Here is a 9,037-nt window from a genome sequence, read left to right on the forward strand (position 1 = left end):
CACCTGCTAATCGCACGCGCAAAAATCCGAAACAGGCTGGAAACACACAGTGGTTTAGTTTATGTATTGATAAGCTCTAAGTAATTCCCTACTCTTGTGTGTGTCACTGCCTCTGTTTAACAAAACAAGACAGAGAGAAACGAACAAGAACCCCAGGAAGAGGCAGACTCTCCACCGAGTCATGGCCAGTACGTCTAGGAGCAACACAGCAGCTCAATTCCTTGTAATAGAAGTGCATCAGATGACCAACATCTTGGTATGAGAATGGGTACGGCAGCAGACTGGCACCAGAGATGAATCCTAACAAAAACTGTCTATGAATCATACTGTGGATAAATAGAGCTTCGCTGCTCCCTGTAGACTTCTCTGTCGCACACAATAGGATACTGTGTCCTCTCCTGGGTCCTGCCTCAGGCATCCAGCCCTGCTCCTAGTCCAAGTCAAGCTGCCTGTGATGTAAGATGGAACAATAAGTCCCCAAGAATAGGTAAGGATTCATTAGTATGGACGCCTGTTGTCCATCGCGGAGTGGCGTGCAGCTCGGTATATCTAGAGGGAATACCAAGACAATTAATATGCAAAACTCACTGCATTATCCTGTCTTGACACTGTTTCACACGCTGTTGTCCTGTTGTCGGGAAAAGGTGACGTAGCAACTAATCCAAAACCTTCATGTGTCTTTCGGGGACAATTTCCCTGTCTGTCACTCCCTAATCCTCTTCACTGGTAGTTTAGTGCCTTGGCTTCTGAACAAAAGCAGCTGTACTGATTATTGTACTGGTTATTATTTGGTTATTATGTTTTGTCCAACATACTCATATATGACTTGCCATCGTTATTTTGAGGACATTCACTGTGACCTGAAACTCGCACTCCCAGCATTTGCATGAATAGTTTCAGCTTTGAGAGTCACTCAGACAGTGCAGTCTAAAGGCCACAACGCTGCTTTCATCTGTCTTGTCCTTGTTTTTGCCCCTCTGACTCCTCCCATGTAACAGTGCTGTTTGTGAACTCTGTATCTACCTCTCTGCAGCTCTCTGGCTCTTTTTACTACGCGCTCTTTTCACCATCCACTGCGTGTGTGCAGGGCCTGCTTTCTGCATCGGAGGAGGGTTTTTTTGTTTTTTTTCTGCCAAATCACCTGACCCACTACTGCTTGTTAAAGGCACATCAGCCGCTTTTAAATCCAAAACAAAAGTGATTTTCGCAGCAATTGCTGTAATGTGAAGCCATCATATCGAAACTATAATCACCGTCCATCTCGAGCAGCAGACACAGAAACAGAAAAAACTAGGAGTCAAATAGTTCTTCGGAGAATGGTAATATAATATGTCTCCACGATAAACAAACCCCACTGTGCATCAGGCAGCGCAGACGTTAGTGGCCGAGTTGTGTCACAGAGAGAGCCACTGGGTTGGGTCACATTAGAGCAGGTGACGTAAAATGAACTGTGGGGGTGTGCGTGACACTGGGGCGTGGTGTCGTCTGCATGTGTACACTTGTAAACAGGGTAGGTGGTTAATCCTCTTACAGATTAGATTAGAGATCCTAATTTATCAGGAGTGAGAAGGGCAAACTCATCCAGGTAACGTGTGTATAAAACCACTTCTCAATGTTGGTTCAATGAAGAAAAATGACAGAATGTGTCCCAAATTCTCCGCGTCCTGCTTACAACATATACAGCATATCACTATGTATTGTATATAAATACTCACGTTCTGATTTAAAGGCGTTTTGATAAACTGCAAAACAAAGGCAAAGGTGGGACAGACTTCACTTCCCTGCAGAGTTTCCCCGTACAGACAATGTTCTAAAAGGACCAATTATCCTTGGATTATTTCAAAGCTCGGTTAATTCCTTCTACGTTGCATCATCTTCTGTACAAAGCAACAAATTTTGAAATGTTGAGAGGCGTCAGAGCCCGGACACGTTGGGATGAACCTGACACTTTCTTACTTCTAGCTGCTGCAGAACGGAAAGGCCCCACACGGGAGTGTTGATCTGGATTGGACTCTTGCCTGTTGGGAAATATCAGAAGCTTTGCAGATAACAGGAGTGGTTTTATGAGTTGAACAATTGGAGATAAACCCCTACATAAAGATTTTAAAAGCAGCTGTATGGTGTCTCTGGAAAAAGCAAATCATGTTTCCAGGAATGAGAAAACCTGATTGTTGCTCCCCACTGAGTGCCTTAGCTTTTTATTTAATTTTGGACAAAAACGCTGAAGCAACAATAGGCTGCTCCTCACCATTTCACCCTCCTATGTATTATGGTCTATCTTGAAGAAGTATTTGCAGAAGTTAATACATACTTCTGCACGGAACAAAATCAAGGCCATTAATAATGGCAGCAAAGACAGGTCCCTCTGGGGCCTCAGCACACCAGCGTACAGTGCTTATTTTGTCATTTTCGCAGTATGTTAGGTATCTAGCTGCTAATGATACCTGCAAATGAATGCTGCCTCATACTTGTCTATTAATACATCATCATCCAGCGAGACCGGCAGCGCTCTGGGTTTAATTTTAGCACTGTCATCTCCCGGCTCTGTGCCACCTCCTATTCCATAATCTGTGTGCAGGAGGGATCTGTTTGGAAAGACAGTGGGCCGCTCACCATTTTCTGTGTGAAAGGTTTATGTTGGCCACAGCTGAGGTTACCCCCCGCTGTAAACACACATCCATCTGCAGATTCACACTGCCTCTCCTTAGGAGTCTTTCGGCAGCGCTTGCTCGCTGCACCTAGTTTTGGCCGGACAGCGTCTGCTGAATTGCATTTGCCCCAGTTGAAAAAGCAGCGATTCTGAATAAAACTAGGCTGAAAGCATCGCATTTAGCCCACTTGTACTGGGCTCTTCTGTTTGTTTGACTTGAGAGGCAGCGCCCCTCCCCAGAAGAATAGCAAAATAACTATTGAGGTCACGTTTCCTTGTCTGTGGAAGTGGGTCACTTGTTCTACTGGTCAGCTTTAGAAGGCATGGTAAACATTATGAGTCACGATAAGTCAAACCATTCTCATAAGCTCTAGGGGCACTTAGCACGTCATAGAGAGTATATATTATTTGATTAATTGTTAAGAGCAATGCAAATAAGCATAAGGGATGTTCTGTTGCCTGCTGCTCTTTCAGTGACCAGCAGGTTCTTTCTCCCATGACCTTTACCTGTTTGTATCAAAAATACTAATGACATTTGTCCAGGAGTCAAGTTTCTATTCAGTAAACATAATTAAAGTTCTAAAGCTCCCCCGCCTTCCCCTCCCCTTCTCTCTCTCTCTCTCCCTCTCTAACCCTCGTTCTCTTTCCTTGCCAGCAGTTTAGCAACTCTGCTGATTCACCCACTGACCGAACAAATCCACTTGACATGAAGGAGTTTACCCCCTCCTGCGTGTGTCTCATTTTCACCTCAGAAGCTGTGTGAGTTGAGGAAGCACTCTCCTGTCCTTCGGGCAGGTAAGCAGCGTGAGGAACCACACCCTCCTTCCTCAGGGTCATTAGCAAGGTAGGAGAGGCCAGTGGCCTCGGTGTCGACAACAAGAATGTCATCACATCAGGCGTGTCAGTGTCCTGTTGTGCTCTGGCAGGTGTGCATTACCATCTCTAACAAAGGGAGATAAATCTATTACATGGACCTCATAGCAACAGCTTTGACAAATACAAAACTACAAATCAGTTGGAGGAAGCTCAAGGCTTTGGAATATTTACTTAAGTTGCGTAATTACGTTAATGTTTGCCATGATTCGAGTACAAAATGAGATAAAAACATCCTCCAGAAATGAAAAAGAAAAAAACAACAACAAAAAAAACCCCCAACAACAATTAAAAAAACAACTGCAGAGTTCTGGTGGAGACTAGGAATACCTGTACATCAACATCTCCTCACAGCAGATGATACTAAACATTGTGTTACTCGACAGCACCCCCCTCTGTTTGAGACAGAGAGCTTGTTTTCATCATATCAAGTGCGCACTAAAGAGCCAGATTACTATTAAGGACCTTCTGGAATCTTTATGACGCAGCAAATGTTGTTTGACACTTGAAACAAACAAACAAACAAACCAAAACACAAAACAAAAACAAAAACAAAACAAGCTGCGTCACTATTGTTTTTGCTCAGTTGAAGCTCAAGTTTTTATTTCCAGCGAAATGACAACAGAACAACAAAACAACACTCAGTGCGTCATTTTGTGACCATGTTTGGAAAGTAAACCCTTTTTTGATGCAAACTGTTTCTAATAACACAAGAAAAAAAGAGCACGAGGCCATGAGGCGCTAAATGATCGTGCCAATACCAACTGCGTAACAGCGTCCTCTTCCACAACAGGATTACGCACTATCCATCTCTTGCGCAGCATCCTATTCCGAGCTCTTCCTTCACACGCCATCCCTGGCGATTCCACGCTTTGTTTACATCCTGCTTTTAAAACAAAAAATCAGCCACAAGTCAAGTTTCCAGCAGAGCACAACTACGCTGTCATGCCATCACAGCATGTTCCACCATCGCAGCGGAAATTCCCACTGGATTTCATGAGGCTTGTCGGTCCTTCTTGCTGACGCAGTTTAATTTACCTGTTGTCATGTCGATGATGAAACATCATGATTAGAAAAAGTGTTTACAGCCTTCATCCACCGACAAGCACCCGCGTGCCGTTTGCGATTACAGCACATTAATTTTATTTCTTTCATTAGTCAGTTCTTTGTACTTTTACAGCGCCTCCGGGCTTCAATTCTTACCTTTTCACCCAGCGCTCGAGTGGTTATGAATTACACAGTGGTATTCTCTACGCCACATACGCAGCATTATGTCGCTCTGGCTCCATAACAACATAAAGAACTTACGTGTTTATCCCAAGTCGGTTTGCTTCTCGTACCAAAGGAGTCGCGTTCATTTCCCGGCCGGCGTCAGTCAAAACCCGGTCCTCGGTCAATGGTCAGTCCACCGGGTTCCTGTTTCAGCGTTGCTGTCGTAATTGTTATCTATCTCTGAGCACACGCTTATCACAGTGTATCCCCATAACGATTTTCCATAGCGCAACACTGGAAGCCCGCCCCTGACACTCCCCCAGACGCTGGTTGGTCGGCGGGCTGGAGAGTCTTTCCCAGCGCCAGAATCACATGTGGCTGACGCATGTTTACAAACATCGGCGAAGTCACATGGTCACGGACGCCGTTTACCGTAAACTACCTCCCTTTGACGTGGCTCCCAGATGTCGTGCCGAGAACATATTTTTCTGTTTCGGCAGAGTAAAAAACAAAACCGTATAAACACAGATACAGACACTGAACATCCAAGGATGCCAATGGCCACAGGCCTCTGGGACACTGCGGGGGTGTAGGAAGCACAGACTGTTCCTAAAACACACAGGTCCAAATCAGACTGTGATCAAAGGAGATGAATAAGATAAACTGTTATGTTTTTTTGTGTTTTTTTTTTGCCACATGTAAAAAGGTTGGGAGCTCCTGTACAATGTAGCAATTTAATTACTAAAAATGTAAAACTAACCATTAAATATTTGCTTTGTCCTTAAAATGGTAAATTACTTATGTCAAACATGTTGTGTAATATATTCTCCCCCTGTTTGCGTGGGCTTCCTGCGGGTACTTTCCTCCCACTGTTCAGAGACATGCACGTTAGGTTAATCGGTGACTGTCTGACTGTGGTGGCCTCTGTGACAGCCGTGGAGATCTGTCCAGGGTGGACCCCGCCCCTCGCCCGATGACAGCTGGGATCGGCTCCAGCCCCCCGCGAGCCTGAACAGGAGGAGCGATTAAGGAAACGGAAGCATGGATGTTGCGAAATCCAAAGGTCCAGCATCATATCACACAGTGTGACGGTCTAACAAAACGTCCAATTGCAAAGTCGTGTATCTTACAGCAGGTGGCAGTGTGAGACAAAATGGCCGTGGCAGAGTTGTGGTGTCATGCTTCCCTTTGGAGGGTGGGGGCTTGACATAACCATCGCTGCGTTTACATGGACTTTATTGTCCTTTATAGTTACATAAACCACTGACATCATAGGTGTCCAGCAGATGAAGGCTGTTTACTTATGATGGATAAGATAAGAACTACTCCGAGGGGACACATTCAGAGGGCTGCTCGACTTTTGTTTGAACTGATTATCTGAAATAAACCATCTGAGGATGCAGCACGTAGAAGAAACAGTTCTGAGGTGGGTTTAATATTGGCCCCCTGTTTTTTGTTTCTCTCTGACAAACAAACAATCAGAACAAATTAACCCTCTGTAAATCGTGACTCACTCCTTTACTTGACTGTAATTTACGATAAGAGACGTGACTCACTGCTCCATTGTAGTGTCCATTACGGTAATTGACCACTTACGCCATTTTTCGCGCACCTGCCCAAATTATGATAAATAAAAGTTCCGAATGGCTACGGTTCACGGCGTTTGTGGCGCTTTAATACAAAGAGCTCCACACCCTTTTAAGTAAGTACCCTTTAATTTAATCCGGCCCATTTTGAACTTCGGGCCAGGCAAATTTTAAAATCCAAATCTGAAATTAGGTTATTGCAGTTAACACGCAAAACAAACAACATTTTTGCGTTTGCAATAAGCCATCGTGTTAACTTTTCTCTCTAGCAACGTTAATGAGCCGTAAACCACTTGGACATTCAGCTTTTAATGTCGAAATCTAAATGAGTTTAATTTGAAAGTAGTGGTCAGGTGAGGCTCTGTGAGACAAATCAGGAGCTACTAGTCCCCGTGGTTGTTAATGACGAAGGATGTCCAGTAGGTGGAGATGCTGTAGCATCATTTGGTTTTGCAGGAAGCTCGATAACATGGGTGAAGTTTCTACACCTGCTCCACAGGTTATTTTTCTGTCCAGTCTGACAATTGGTGATTAATCCATCTCCTCCATCAGGGGACTGAACTGTTGATACGTTTACTTGGGCAAAGAGTTTGAATCTTCCTTCCACCACTGCTTATACAGTAGATTATGATGCTTGGCTAGAGTTGAAAAGTTTGTGATTGCGTGAGGGATGCATCTGATCATATGTTGTTATGTTTGAGGTGGCTGTAGGACAGGCAGTGGATGGAGCTGTTATCGGGTTGATGATGGTAGGAATGTTAGCTCCTGGTATCCACATCTGAATTTACTTAAGCAATGCTCTGAAGTCCAATCTCAGGAAAAAGATCTAGCTCTGATTTAAAAAAAAAAAAAAAAAAAAAAAGGATCATTTGTAAAGCATTGGGTTGGGATGCAGAATCCCAAGGTTTCGAATCCCACCAGGTGTGGCCCCGCCCATCCATCAAGGGTGACCTTAGTGCAGATCTGGAGCCCGGATAAAATGTGAGGGTTGTGGCAGAAAGGTTTCACGCCGGATGCTCTCATGCCAAATCAACGTGCAGAACATGTTCCGCTGTGCCTACCCCTGAAGGGATAAGCCGAAAGCCGTTGTCCTATGATCTATTATACTGGGAAGCAAAATTGCACAAGAATGAAAGTAAAACAAGGAGCTTCTGAACTGAGGCTCTGGATGTATGACAAATGAGAGAGATTGATGTAAATGTGCTGACATTCCACATGTTGGGATGTTTGTTGTTGATCTTCAGCAGTAGAATGATACTGCCGTGTTCACGATCCATGCTGAGTTGCTATCAACAAACACTGACCTTTGCTCCTACTCAGCTTTACAGCAGCTGTACAGGCAATGGCAGCCTGTAGCCCAGTGGACTTTGACTAGAGGCTAAGTGAACCATAACAGCAGGCATGCATTGGCTTTCAGAGTGTAACAACAAGGGTTAAAAAGGTCACATCAGCCAGAATGATACAACTGCATACACACATACACAAACAGTCTTTTTCACACACGCGTACTACTTCATACCCAAATGACCGATGACCTTGTGTCGTACGACTTCCATTTTCAGGAGACCATAGGTCATTACCAATTTATTCAAGACGCTCACTGGCTCTAGCGTTGGGTCACGTTTGACTGTAAGAGCAACAAAAGAACAGGAACTGTACCAACTCTTTATTGGTTTTCTATTTCAATAAGAATGCTTTCCCAAAGTAATACTGAAGATGCTAAAAAATAGAAATATAAATGTTAGGTGTGATGTCAGTCAATCCATGAACCAATAAGATGTTTAATACAGTGTATAATCTTTCCTTTGTGTTAAAGTAAAACCACAAGTTGTCTTTAATGAATATTTATTATTGATTTACTCTAAGGATAGAAAATTGATCTTTGGAAAAACAATATATTTAAACATAAAGGTTGATAAGCAGACAATGACCCATAGTTGAGCGATTTAATTACTGTATTTACATTAAGTAATTCACTGTAACGTTGGCATTGCATTGCAATCAAAATACTACAAAATTAATTGCTTAAGCATCAATTCTAGTAAAAATATATCTAATGGTTTAAGAACTGAGATACCTTGTTAATACTGTAATCTTTCCTCATGTTTACTTTATACTACTTTGATTACTTTTCTAATCAAATGATGAATGCTAGCACAAACACACACAGCACACAGAACAATCTTATTCATCAGTCTGTTTAGAGAAGGGACAGAAACTTTGTTTGAAATATGATTAATAGTACATTCCCTGACCGGGCGGCCTGTATAGTATGTTTCAGAGCAAGCTGAGTGTTTTAATAGCAGACAAAGTTCAGTTTTTCTGCGCAGTCCCAGCTGCTCCAGTACTGTTCCATCGTTGACAGGGTCCCACAGTGCTGACTCCAGATCGGGCAGCATGGCATCTTGTCCTGGCCCCAGGCCTGATGCGTGTCCACCCACAGCCAGCTGCCAGCCAGGTAACGTAGGCCGGTCCAGACATGGTCTGTCTGGGCTTCCCTGATAGTCTGCAGGGTTTGAACCAGGGCAGATTCAGAGGACGGGCTGACCAGGTTCTTATTCAGGCTGTGACACTGCTCCATCGCCTCCTCCCACGTCTTGTTTTCCTTCACCAAAACAAGGTTACTCTGAAAACAATAGAACCCCAGTTCCAGCTTACAGTTCATTTTAAGCCAGCCTCCGCCACTGTCAACCACACATCTTTCATTTTCACTTGT

General features: G+C 43.7%; 1 long non-coding RNA gene across 1 annotated transcript; it reads right to left on the reverse strand.

The window, feature by feature from the left end:
• Positions 1-4,095: 4,095 nt before the first annotated feature.
• On the reverse strand, positions 4,096-5,052 carry LOC137127240 (uncharacterized). The gene is made up of 2 exons (XR_010914398.1): positions 4,832-5,052; positions 4,096-4,561 (listed from the first exon to the last, which is right to left on the reverse strand). It is a non-coding gene; the product is annotated as an uncharacterized lncRNA (long non-coding RNA).
• Between the last annotated feature and the right edge of the window lie 3,985 nt (positions 5,053-9,037).

This window comes from Channa argus, chromosome 5 (genome assembly GCF_033026475.1).
Source record: "Channa argus isolate prfri chromosome 5, Channa argus male v1.0, whole genome shotgun sequence".
Taxonomy (NCBI): domain Eukaryota; kingdom Metazoa; phylum Chordata; class Actinopteri; order Anabantiformes; family Channidae; genus Channa; species Channa argus.